Source organism: Mesocricetus auratus, unplaced genomic scaffold (assembly GCF_017639785.1).
Source record: "Mesocricetus auratus isolate SY011 unplaced genomic scaffold, BCM_Maur_2.0 Super-Scaffold_100033, whole genome shotgun sequence".
In the NCBI taxonomy this organism is placed as follows: domain Eukaryota; kingdom Metazoa; phylum Chordata; class Mammalia; order Rodentia; family Cricetidae; genus Mesocricetus; species Mesocricetus auratus.
In genome coordinates, this window is record NW_024429213.1 from 12,325,486 (window position 1) to 12,337,357 (window position 11,872).

Below are 11,872 nucleotides of genomic sequence, written 5' to 3' on the forward strand. Positions count from 1 at the left end.
TCTTTGATTTCTTTCTTTAAAGACACAAAGTTCTTGATATACAGGTCTTTAATTTCCTTGGTTAACATTATCCCCAGATATTTGATGCTGTTTTTGGCTATTGTAAAGGGTGATGTTTCTCTGATTTCTTTCTCAGTCACTTCATCATCTGTATATAATAGGGCCACTGATTTTTTGAGTTTACCTTGTATCCTGCCACATTGCTGAAGGTGTTTATCAGCTCTAGGAGTAACCTTGCGGAGTTTTTTGGGTCACTTATGTAAACTATCATATCATCTGCAAATAGTGAAAGTTTGACTTCTTCTTTTCCTATTTGTATCCCCTTTATCTCCTTTTGTTGTCTTATTGCTGTAGCTAGAACTTCAAGTACAACATTGAAGAGATATGGAGAGAGTGGACAGCCTTGTCTTGTTCCTGATTTTAGAGGAATTGCTTTGAGTTTCTCTCCATTTAGTTTGATGTTAGCTGTTGGTTTACTGTATATTGCTTTTATTATATTCAGGTACGTTCCTGTTATCCCTGATCTCTCTAGGACCTTTATCATGAAGGGGTGCTAGATTTTGTCAAAGGCTTTTTCAGCATCTAGTGAGATGATCATGTGGTTTTTCTTTCGCAGATTGTTAATATGGTGGATTACATTGATAGATTTTCTAATGTTGAACCATCCCTGCATTCCTGGAATGAAGCCTACTTGATCATGGTGGATGATTTTTCTGGTGTTTTCTTGAATCCGGTTTGCGAGTATTTTATTGAGTATTTTTGCATCAATGTTCATGAGGGAAATTGGTCTATAGTTCTCTTTCTTAGTTGTGTCTTTGTGTGGCTTGGGTATCAAGGTAATTGTAGCCTCGTAGAAAGAGTTTGGCAGTGAGCCTCCTGCTTCTATTGTGTGGAATACTTTGAGGAGTATTGGAATTAGCTCTTCTTTGAATTTCTTGTAGAATTCTGCACTGAAGCCATCTGGGCCTGGGCTTTTTTTATTTGGGAGACTTTTGATGACTGCTTCTATTTCATTAGGGGTTATAGGTCTGTTTAGATTGTTTATCTGTACTTGATTTAGTTTTGGCAAGTGATATCTATCCAGGAAATTGTCCATTTCCTTTAAATTTTCAAATTTTGTGGAGTACAGATTTTCAAAGTATGCCCTGATGATTCTCTGGATTTCCTCAGAGTCTGTTGTTATGTCCCCTTTTTCATCCCTGATTTTGTTAATTAGCATGCTCTCCCTCTGTCTTTTGGTTAGTTTGGACAGAGGTTTATCTCTTTTGTTGATTTTTCTCAAAGAACCAACTCTTTGTTACATTGATTCTTCTCAGTGTTTTTCTGGTTTTTACTTGATTGATTTCAGCCCTCCATTTGATTATTTCCTGGTGTCTGCTCCTCCTGGGTGAGTTTGCTTCTTTTTGTTCTAGAACATTCAGCTGTGCTATTAAATCTCTAGTATGACTGTTCTCCAGTTTTTTCATGTGGGCACTTAGTGCTATAAACTTTCCTCTCAGCACTGCTTTCAAAGTGTCCCATAAGTTTGTGTATGTTGTGTCTTCATTCTCATTGAAATTGAGGAAGTCTTTAATTTCTTTTTTTATTTGTTCCTTTACCCAGGGATGGTACAATTGTATATCCCTTTGTATTTGGGTGGAATGTTCTATAGATGTCTGTTAAACCCAGTTGGGTCCTAACTTCTATTAGTTCTTTTGTTTCTTTGTTAATTTTCTGTCTGGAGGTCCTGTCTAGCGGTGAGAGCGGAGTGTTGAAGTCTCCTACTACTAGTGTGTGAGATTTTATGTGCATTTTGAGCTTTAGTAATGTTTCTTTCACGAATGTAGGTGCCTTTGTATTTGGAGCATAGATGTTTAAAATTGAGACTTCGTCTTGATGTATTTTTCCTTTGATGAATATGAAGTGTCCTTCTTCATCTCTTTTGATTGATTTTAATTTGAAGTCTAATTTGTTAGATATTAGGATTGCTACACCCGCTTGTTTCTTGGGACCGTTTGATTGGATGATCTTTTCCCAACCCTTTACTCTGAGATAACGTCTGTTTTTTTTGAAAGACCCCAAAAGGGATACTTTCACGGAAGGGAGACCCGAACCCAAGGAACAACGAGACCACGAGCTTGGATGCAGCAGCAAGAGGCTTTATTGATAATACACGGGTACCCGGGCGTCTCAGTCTCGGGAACTGAGAGCCCCGAGCTGGGGACTCAGGGGTTCTTTCATAGCAAAAGCGCAGTACAGAAGCGAGAAGCCTAGTTACAGGACCCTGATTGGGCAATTTAAATGAGGCTGGGGCTCAGAACGAGGGCAATTGAGGTTTTGCTTGGAACTCAAGTCTTGGCCTTGGCCCTATCTGAGGAACAATAAGTCTCTGTGCTTGCCCAATCTTGCTGGGTTGGCTATGCAGACAGCAGACACCTGTGTCCCTGGGCAGAGTTCCCTTCTGATAGTAGTGACTATTCAGCTGTGGGGGAAACGGAATTTTCCATAAGCCTCAGCTGCCTGTGTATACTGGGCCGGGGTCTTTCATTCCCCCATTGTTCTTGTAACTGAATGGAATCTTTCATTCAAGGGTTTCTGCTATCTCGAAATCCCTTTGCTTTAGCTGCTGGTACTGTTGGGTTAAGACCAGGGATTGTAACCTTTCTTTTATGAACTGGGTCAGTCTGTTTAAGATGTATGGCCCAAACATCACGGGAACCAAAGTAATATTGAATACTCGGTGAGGACTTCCCTCAATAAGGGGAAAGGTAAGCATGAAGCATAAAAAGGCAATCAAACAACTCGGGAGAGTCTTATCTTTAGAAGATTTTGAGTGCGTTGGGCCTTTCATCCTGGGTCTGAATCCTCAGGGAGGCAGCTTTCACATGCGAGGCGTGTATCCAAGCAGCAATCCCGTCCACTTTGAGAGTAGTAGGGGTCGTCAACAGGACCGTGTATGGTCCCTTCCAGCGGGGTTCAAGGTTCTTAGCCTGGTGGCGGCAGACCCAAATGCTGTCTCCCACGTGGTAGGAGTGAGGGACGATAGGGTGTCTCCTCTGGTCTCGGTAGGCTTGGGCCAGAGGCTTCCAGACTTCCTGCTGGACCAGCTGGAGTGCCTGCAGGGGAGCTTGAAGAGAGGAGGAATTGGCATAGTCAGAAATATCTTGGTCAAAGAACTGAACAAAGGGAATGGTGGTTCCATATAAAATCTCAAAAGGGGTGAGGCCATGGGGGCCCGGTGTATTCCGGACACGATAGAGGGCAAGGGGGAGCAAGAGGACCCAGTCTTTAGTGCCAGCTGCAAGCGATAATTTAGTTAGAGTCTCCTCAATGGTTCTATTCATTTGCTCTACCTGTCCTGAGCTTTGGGGTCAGTAAGCACAATGCAATTTCCAATTAATCCCCAACAAGGTGGCCACAGACTGACTTACCTGAGAAACAAAGGCAGGCCCGTTGTCTGTCCCCAATACCTGTGGCATTCTGTAACGGGGGAAGATTTCTTCAAGAAGTTTCTTGGTGACCACCTTTGTCGTCTCGTGCTTGGTGGGGTAGGCTTCAGTCCATCCCGAGAAGGTGTCAACAAAAACCAGGAGGTCTGTGAAATCTATTTCCCAGTGCACCCCAGGCCAGTGCCCCCGAGCTCGGGTCCCCATGGGTAGCTTTAGCCTGGTCGCATTTACGCGGGCGCAGGCGTCACATCGCTCAGTCACTTGTTTTAGTGTTTCTTTCATTTCCAACAGGTGGCGGGTATTTTCTTCCCGGGCTAATAGTTCTTGCATGTTCCTGGAGCTCAAATGAGTGAGTTTGTGTAGGCTGCTAATCAGACTACAGCTGCTTGAAGGAGGTGACTGCTGTTTCCCATGGCCAGGGCAGCCTCCCGGGCGGCCCGGTCTGCCCTCCGGTTTCCCGGGCAACTGGGTTGTCACCTCTCTGATGCCCTGGGCAATGTATGATGTCGTGACAAAGGCATAACGGCTGTCTATGTAGACAGCAAGTTTCTTACCTTCCGCCAGCTTCAGAGCCTGTGTTAACAGAGGTGGGACCCAGTCACGGAAGAAACCAGAGGCTACTGGCACTCCCGCGCCGGCTTTCCGCTCGGCTCCCGGACTCGGGCCTTGCGGCTCCCACCGCTCCTTCCTCGGCTCGCTTCTGCCCCGCCCCCGCTCCATCCCCCACAGCGCGCGCTTGAGCGTTTCCGAGCCGTGGCTGTTCCCGCAGTCTTGGCTCCCTCCCTTGATGTACAAAGCTGCTTTCGTCCGTGAACCAGACGTAGTCGGGGTTGGGAAGGGGTTGATCCGTGAGGTCAGCTCTCGTCCCATGGACCTCGGCCAGGACCTGCAAGCAGTCATGAGTCTCTGCTTCCCCAGGAAGGGGGAAGTAGCGAGGCGGGGTTTAGGGTCACCGGAGCCCCGGAGTGGATTCGGTCCTTGTCCAGCAACAGAGTCTGGTAATGGGTCATCCTGGCATTGGTGAGCCAGCGGCCCGGTGGCTGCCTGATGACCACCTCCATAGCATGGGGGGCATAGATAGTCAAAGGCTGCCCCGAAGTCAGTTTGTCAAAGGGTTAAGTCAGATCAGGTAACCCCAGAGCTGGGGAGCTGAGCAGAGCCTTCTTGATGTCCATGAAGGCTTTCTCCTGGCTCTCCCCCCAGTCAAATGTAGCCCCCGTCTTGGTGAGGGGGTACAGGGGTGCTGCCATTTCCGCGAACCCGGGGATCCATAGCCTACAGAAACCTGCCATTCCCAAGAATTCCCGCAGCTTTTTTTATGGGGGGGGGGATGTCGAGGATGGCCTGTTTGCAGGCTTCTGTTAGCCAATGTTTTCCATCCTGGATTCTGTACCCCAAGTAGGTGACCTGGGTCCGGCAGATTTGGGCCTTCTTGGCAGAGGCCCTATACCCCAAGTCTCCTAAAGTCTTTAAGAGAGCTTCTGTCCCCCTAAGGCATTCCTCCTCTGTTTTGGTGGCTATCAGGATGTCATTGTAAGAGGATGACCTCAGGATGGTGGACTCTAAACCCGGCCAAGTCCTGATGTTAGGCCTCATCAAAGAGGGTGGGGCTATTTTTGAACCCTTGGGGCGACCTAGTCCATGTAAGTTGTCCCGAGATTCCCAGGTCTGCATCCTGCCATTCAAAGGCAAACAGTGGCTGACTGTCTTTGTGTAATCGCAGGCAGAAGAAGGCATCCTTTAAATCCAGGACTGAGTACCAAACATAGTCAGGTGGCAGTCCACTCAGGAGGTTATAGGGATTGGGGACCGTGGGGTGTATGTCCTCAACCCGCTCATTGACTTCCCGGAGGTCCTGGACCGGCCTATAGTCATTGGTTCCTGGCTTCTTGACTGGCAACAGGGGAGTGTTCCAGGGGGACCGGCAGGGGGTTAAAATGCCCTGCTCCAGTAGCCTCTTAATGTGAGGTTTGATCCCATCGCGGGCCTCCCGGGACATGGGATATTGTTTAATTGAGGCCGGGAGAGCAGACGCCTTCAAATGGACTATGATGGGAGCCTGTTGAAGGGCTAGTCCCATTCCTCCAGTCTCTGCCCAGGACTGGGGAAAGTCGGTCAGCCAGCGGTCCTCGACCTTAAAAGAGTCATCCTTGGGCTCATGTATTCTATATTCCTCTTCTAAGGCTATGGTCAGCACCGTGAGTGGGGCCCCTTCTGGCCCTGTGACTCTTATGTTGGCTTTCTCGAAATGTACTTGAGCCTTTAACTTCGTTAGGAGGTCTCGACCCAGGAGGGGGTATGGACAGTCAGGAACATGTAAAAAGGAGTGCATCACCTTACCGGTCGCTAGGTGGAGCTGGCGGTCCGTGGTCCATCGACACTGCTTCCCGCCGATGGCCCCCTTTGTCCCTCTCTCTACCTATCCTGTCTCTGCTCTGCGACTACTGTGGCCAACAGTTTAGTCATTTCTCTGTTACGCCTCTTGTCCCTTGCTATCTCCCTCTCTCTAATTTCCTGTCTCTGACATTCTGTCTCCATCTTTTCTCTCTCTCTCTCTGCCTGAGCTTCTCTTTTATTAAAAAATGCGTTCTGCCTCCCTCAATACATTTGGTAGTGTATACCCCTGTCATATGGGGTATACATTCTGTAAGCTTCCTTAAGTCTTTCTAAAAATGCGGCTGGCGATTCCTCTGCCTTCTGAACTCTCTGTCTTACCTGGGCCAAATTTGTAGATCGCTTACCCGTCCCTCGGAGACTCGCTACAAGCAACTGGCAATAAAGACGGGGCGGTCAAGGGGGAAAGCAGCGTCAATTTCATTTGGAAGCTGCATAGGTTGTCCATTTGCCCCAGGAACATTTTTTTTCCGGGCTTCAAGAAGGACCCGCTGTAGTGAGAACCGATTCTAATAGATCAGTCAGTCTCACGGGGTCTGCTGAAAATGAAGGGTTATTATTTTTCCAGTTATAAAGATCTGAGGCAGAGAACGGCCAGTACTGCAACTGGCCATCGGGGCCCGTACGGGGAGGCAGGGTGGTTGAATCCGGAGCGGGCTGAGGCTGCGGTGCCGCCCGGAAGAGCCGGAGCAGACGCCGGGGAGCGGGGCGAGGGGCGGGGGCGAGGGGCGTGGCGGCCGCTCTCTGTCCGTACCCGGTCCACCGCGGGCCGCAGGGAGGCAGACGAAGCTCCCCTCGCACCGCCGCCGGTCGCGCCATCACACTCAGGGCGCCCTTCCCGCAGCAGCCGGGACGCTGAACGCTAACCGGAAATGAGCCACAGCCCTAGCAGTGCCTGCAGCTGCGGCGGTGGCGGGGGTTAGGGAAGAGGAGGGGAGAGGGAGGGTCATAGACCAGCACTTCCCAGGTAACTATATAGGGTACTTGGTCCGGGTGGCCCTGAGGTCCAGGATCCATGACTTTCTCCTTCACCTGGAAGATAATTTGAGGGTTAAAGGTGCCATCTCGTGGCCAGCCAACATCAAAAGTTGGCCATTCAGAAGAGCAAAAGGTGATCCATTGCTTCTTGCGCGCATCGACAGACCGGTTGTGAGCATATTCCTGAACCTGTTGCCAATGTGAAAGGGTCAGGCTAGGCGGAGTGGTAACTGTCTGGCCCATTTTCTCGAGAGCGATGACAAACGACACTAAGACGGACGAACAGATAAGAAACAAAAACAAACAGATTTTCACTGCGCGGCTTTGACGTAAAGTCAAAAGCAAAAATTCAGATGGGTTCGGGAACGGGGGCCTTGTGCTCCCGTCCTCGTCCCCTACAAGGATGGAAAATCCCAGCGGGACTTCCCCAAACAAACAGGGCAGATTCCTAGGCATCTACCCCAAACAGACGAGTCCCTAAGGACTCCAGATACAGACGGGGCAGATTCCTAGACACCTACCCCAACCAGACGAGTCCCTAAGGACTCCAGACGCTACCAGGACGTCTCCTGGAGCTGCGGTCAGGAGTACGAATCCGTCAATTCCTCCTCGGTGCCACCAAATACAGATGTATACAGCTGTATACTACAGACGCAGGCGCGAGAAAATAACAGGCATAGACAGACAGCAGACAACAGAAATTGAGTCCGGACAATTCTTACCTCCCAGAAGTGGGTCGGTGGTCCCTGGGCGGGGGTCTCAATCTTCCCGGCCAACGCACCAAATGAAAGACCCCAAAAGGGATACTTTCACGGAAGGGAGACCCGAACCCAAGGAACAACGAGACCACGAGCTTGGATGCAACAGCAAGAGGCTTTATTGATAATACACGGGTACCCGGGGCGTCTCAGTCTCGGGAACTGAGAGCCCCGAGCTGGGGACTCAGGGGTTCTTTTATAGCAAAAAGCGCAGTACAGAAGCGAGAAGCCTAGTTACAGGACCCTGATTGGGCAATTTAAATGAGGCTGGGGCTCAGAACGAGGGCAATTGAGGTTTTGCTTGGAACTCAAGTCTTGGCCTTGGCCCTATCTGAGGAACAATAAGTCTCTGTGCTTGCCCAATCTTGCTGGGCTGGCTATGCAGACAGCAGACACCTGTGTCCCTGGGCAGAGTTCCCTTCTGATAGTAGTGACTATTCAGCTGTGGGGGAAACGGAATTTTCCATAAGCCTCAGCTGCCTGTGTATACTGGGCCGGGGTCTTTCATTTGATGTTGAGATGTGTTTCTTGTATGCGGCAGAAGGAAGGGTTCTGTCTTCGTATCCATTCTGCTAGTCTGTGTCTTTTTATAGGCATGTTGAGGCCGTTGACATTGAGGGATATTAATGACCATTGATTGGTGATCCTTGTTTGTGCATTTGGCTTTGTTAGGCTGGAACTTGGAAAACATCAACACAAAGCTTGTTCTGATGGGGCCCTACAACTCGACATTTCCCACATCTCTTCCAACTGAGATCTAACAAAAGCAAGATTAAACTAATGGCTCAGTAATGCCTCCATAGGAAAATGATGACCCTTGGAGGGCAGGGCTACTGTGTTTAGCAGGGGGTATGCCACATTCTAGACCTTAAATTCCATACTGAAATTTTAGAAATTTGTTAAATTCTGCTAAGCTGGTATACCTCCATCCAGTAGGTATATTTAAGAGCAATAAAAGAATTCTAATTGTATTGTTGAAATAGCAAACTTATCAGAAAATCATAAACACATTCATTGAGTCTTTCTATCATCAAGAGCTGAGCAGGGTCAGGCATAAATAGTACTTAGATAAGAGGATTCCATGAGTAAATGTCACGACCACCTTGACCAGCAAGGAAGATGCGACTCAGGAATCCTTCTCACAAGCAGTTTATTCAGGAACCTTGAACAAATCTTCTGACGCCAGGGAGTGCCCGCCCACAGTTTAAAAAGGCCCTTGGGCGGCCAACCCCGGTAAGCCATGTGGCGACAGCAGATAGGTCCACATACGAGGAAGCAAGCCTGATATCCAGCCTTGACCAAATAAGGAGTTGTTTATCACAGAGAGCACTTGCTATCGGGCTAGCAGAGGCGGAAGCCAGCACCATCTTAAGGGTGCGGCACTTCCCAGCTCTCTACAGTTCCCCCTTTTTTGTTTAAAATGCAACAGGCAAGAGTAGAGGTCTGATCTCTGACATAGACAGGGACATTGTACTGATTTTTGTTTGGTGTCATCCACCCAACAAACATCAGACCCGTCCGAATACCCTTTTTTTCAGAGGCGGGACTCTTGGGTACCAACCCGCATGCAATCAGACATGCTCTTCTCTGGGTCATTATTAGCTGACTCAGAGTGCAGTGCTCTGCCTCACATCCTGAGCGTATTTAATTAGTTTTTAAGGTGGCTAACCATGCCTGTGAGGGACTGTCCTGCTTCAATAGCGGTAAAGGCCTGAATGATCATGGCTGCATTGTGTCTTTTTGTGTGACTCTAATCTTACATAGAAACCACAAGCAAACCAGGGAGACCAACACCAAGAGACCTGTTAATGCTCCTATACCCGCCCACTCCTTAAGATGGTCCATTGCAGAAGTCAGCCAGGACGATAATCCCAATGCAAAGGAAAGGTCCACTCTGGTGGAATTCACATGGACCACTGCCAGCTTCAACTCCTTCAAAGTATCTTCAAATTTAAGTGACCAATTCTGTAAAAGAAAACTGGACAAATACTTGGACAAATTTGTAGCTTTTGTAAAATTGGCATACTGAACAAGAACACATATAATCGTTGCATTTTCCACTCGCAGCCTTCAGGTGCCAAGATTGCCACTCACTTCTCCTTAATTTGGCAGTGATTTTCCAAGCCTTAATGGCTATCTGATCCACCTGTTCAAATACCTGTCCTGGATATCCTGTCTGCATGTTTGCAAATCTACCTTTTCATTGCTGGAAGGGGGCACTGTTCATACCATGGGGATCATGGCAATAGTTTGGAGTTCCTCCTCATCCTCCTCGTCCTCCTCAGAGTCTGTAGAGTCTTCTAGAGCTGAGTACATCTTTCTTTTCTGTTTTCCTCCCTTTTCACAGTTTGCCTGCTCTGATCTCTCCTCTTGTAATTGTTCTAAAGCATTTCTCCCCTTTTTAACTGCTTCACTACATTTCTGATCCTCAAGGGAACTTTTTACTAGTCTCTAGACAGGCCAAACACCACCTCTGAGCGTTTGAAATAATTCAGCAGCATTTATCATCAAGTGTACTTTAGCAGTTGTTCCTTCCTGAGCAATCAAAAAAACTGAAAAACACAATAGTATACAGTATCCAGAATTTTTGTGTATTTTCCATATTGTTCCTGAGTCCCATGTCTCCCTAACTTCCAAAAATCTTACATTCTTAGAACGAAGCAGCTCATTCAGAGCCAAAAAATTGGGTGCAACTGAGAAGCGCCCATAGCCAAACTAACAATGTTTTTACTTTTGGTTTGCTGCTAGCCAAACTAACAATGTTTCTTTTAAGCTTCTAATGTTTCTGTTTAGCTTTTATTTTGGGTTCCCTGCTAGCCAAGCTAACTCCTGTTTCCTTTTTGACAATCAATACCACTGAAGGCAAAGACAGCATAGAAAAACACTCATACATTCTCAAAGAAAGTGTATTTTACTGGGGTTTTCCACAATGGTTAAGCAAAAGATTACTGACATAATCTTATTTTGCCGATACATTTATTTTTTTTTGATGTTTGAATCACTTTTTCTGGTGTTTCCTGGCATAAAAATGTCAAGATTGTAATGAGCACATCTCAAATGAGACCATCCAAAACAAGTGAGTATAAGATGACGGTATTTTTAGTTCATTAGGCTCCAGTGCTTCAAACATTATTTGGGGAGAACGAGGGAGGATAATGGATGGAGGGGAAGGAGAATGGGGAGAAGAGGATTAGGGAGGAGAACATGTAGATCTCTGAAAATCTCACTTGTGCCAGATATCTCCTCCATCCTATGATGTCTCCCTCTATGATGGTATCACTCATCGTTCTCTCCTCTATTTTTAACCTGACTCAATCTTTCTGTTCTCCCATGCCTTCCTATCCCCTCCTCTTCTCCTCTCTTTTCCCATCTCTCACTCTCGTCTTATCCCCCCTCCACCTGATACAATTAGGAGATCTCATACCATTCCCCATCTCTGGGTTACCATGCATATCTCTCTTAGGGTCCTCTCTGCTGTGTCTGAAAAAGAGTCAGAATGGGTAGAACAAACAATATTAGAGGCACCTTTGGATTGTATGGATCCAAAACTGGACTGCATTCTGGTTATTTTCCCATCTAAAGAATACCCCTGTGGATATTTGCAGAGGGAAGACATCATACTAGAGTGGGTAATTCTGCCACATAAACAGAATAAAAAACTGAAGACATATATAGAAAAGATCTCTGATTTGATATTAAAAGGTAAGTTAACGATTCGTCAACTAACTGGAAAGGACCCAGCAGAGATTATTGGACCTTTAACAAATGAGTAAATTTCCTCCTTATGGAAGGATAATGAATATTGGCAAAGGGCTTGCAGTGACTTTTTGGGAACGATTAGTAACAATTATTCTAAAATAGAGAGAATCAATTTCACAATGAAAGCAATTTCGATTCTTCCACTTATTGTGAGAAAAACACCTATTTCTGGAGTTCTTACATTCTACATTGATGCAAACAAGTCAGATAAAACAGGTTATAAATCAGGAAATATAAGTAAAGTAGTTCAAAGCCCTTACAACTCTGTATGAAAGGCAGAGTTGTATGCCATTCTCATGGTACTTAAAGACTTTACAGAGGCTCTCAATATAGTTATGGATTCTCAGTATTCAGAGAGAATCGTCTTACACATTGAGACTGCAGAATTTGTTCCCCATGATACAGAATCAACTTCATTGTTTCTACAATTACAGGAAACTACCAGAAATAGAACTCATCATATACATATACATACATATACATATACATATACATATACATATACATATACATATACATATACATATACATATACATATACATATACATGATGGG